Below are 2135 nucleotides of genomic sequence, written 5' to 3'. Positions count from 1 at the left end.
GTAAATGGGTGTAACATCCCAAAATTCTAAATTTTGGAATGTTATAATAAACAGATAGATTGGATTGATTGTTTGATTGATTGACTGAAAGTGAATGAATTCGAAATCTTTTGAAAGTTAAATGAGAGGGAATAAAAGGACTTTCCCAAACTTTCATTTTGCTTTTACGATCTCCATGAATTCAAATTCTTTTCACCACAAAACCCTGGAGAGAAGATGACATGAATTCTTCCATTTGTTTAAATGACAAGGAGTGTTGAAAATATTTGAATTTCATCTGAGAATATTTCCAATTCTTAAACTTTATGCAACTCAATGATTTTCACGAGCGAAGATAAAATGACTTCTTCAAAACATATGAAATATGAGTTGGGAGTTTCAAAGGATTAAATTCAGAGACCCATTGAAATTATTTTTTAATTTGGAGTTATTTGAGTTTTATTCAAATTATTTTCTCCAAAATAAAAATATATAGAAAATAGGGTAACATGATTCCCTACAACAGAAAATTGGAGACAAATAAATTTGAAATCATTTTGGTATTTTTAAAATGATTTTTATTGGATTTTATTAAGGCAGTAGCACTGTTTGATTTATTTAAATTTGCGAGGATTTTATTTGACTCCACAAAATAGCCGAAGCCCAGCACTGCTCTCTCTCTCCTCTCTCTCCCCGTCGCCGACTGGGCCGGCCTAGCGCCCGAGCCAGGCCGCGGCCCAACGGCCCAGCCTAGCCCCGCGCGTCCCCGACCGCCGCCGCCATGGACGCCGTGCCGCCTCTGGCCTCCTCTGCCCCCTTCCCCACGCCACCTCCTCGCCCCCCTCTTAAAAGGCGCGCCTCGGCCCCGTTTCCCTCGGAGCCCGAGCCGCCAGAGCCCGCGCCGCCGCCGCCGGATCTCACCGCCGCCGAAAGCCGTAGCCGCCACCCTCGTCGCCGTCGACCGCCGCCGACGCCACCACTGCAACCGCCGCTCCACGCCGCCCCTCCCCATGCTCTTCGCCGCCTCCCGCGACGCCCGGAGCCGCCGCTCCGGCCGAGACCCAAGCTGCCGCCGTCGTCCTCCCCGACTCCGGCGATCGCCGTGGTAACCGCGCCTCCCGTCCGTTGGATCTGGATCGAACGATCCAGATTTCGTTTTGTTTTTTTTAAACGTTTTTTTATTTGATGAACGTTCGTTAGTTAGGGTTTGCACCGAACAGTTTTTCCTTCGTTAGCATTCGGTAGCAAACGTTTGTTAGATAGCCTTTTCGTTTTATTTTATTTCTGCCAGGGACCCATCTGTGAATATTTTCTTTACAGATCAGCCCCTGGTTTTCAAACGTCTACAACCTTTTACCCGTTTATCCAAATCCAATGAAACCAACGCCCACGTCTTCGTTATGATCCCCTCTATCCAGTAAAACAACTTAAACATGTTTTTAAAAGTTTTAAAATTTGAATTCAAACAGATTTGTATTCAAACTTCTTTTGTTTATAACTTAAGTTCCGTAACTCCGTTTGAGTTGATTCTTTTTGCAAACCGAAGCTCTTGACCTAAACTTTCTGATAAGGCTAAATCCACATAATTTTGGTACTGTTAGAAATTGTTTTATGTTGCAAGAGTTATTTGCTTGGTTTTGAAGTTTTCCGTATTGTTTTCCTCGTTCTTTCTGATCTTTTGAGTGATTGCTTATGTGTGGTTACCATTGCTTGCTTACGATAGATTGACCGGACTGTGACGAGTAGATCTATCCAGAGTATTGAGTGCGAATCATCTTCATCAACATTGCAGGCAAGTTCACACTTTGATCATACCCCTTTCATACCCAGTTTTTTTATGCATTAGATTCAACCCTCAAACAATTGCATGATTAGGATCTGATTAACATGTGGGTATTGGGAAGTAGTTGATGAGGTAGTACCTATTGCCCTGTTTACAATCAAACCCTCGGCAGTTACTTCTACGTTGCTATTATATTGCCATGCTATGCTCGTAGACGTGGATTGGGTTTGAGAGATATTCATGACAGATGTGAGATTGTTAATAATGGTTTACTTAAGGTGGCAACTAAAACTCACATCTGGGTGGATTGAGGCACCTGGAGAACCCACTGTTGTCTGTTTTTATAAGGAACGCCACCCAGGCTCAAAGGGAT

This window comes from Triticum aestivum, chromosome 5D (assembly GCF_018294505.1).
Source record: "Triticum aestivum cultivar Chinese Spring chromosome 5D, IWGSC CS RefSeq v2.1, whole genome shotgun sequence".
Classification (NCBI taxonomy): Eukaryota; Viridiplantae; Streptophyta; class Magnoliopsida; order Poales; family Poaceae; genus Triticum; species Triticum aestivum.
The sequence above is the reverse complement of the archived record's forward strand: the minus strand, read 5'-3'. Positions refer to the sequence as shown.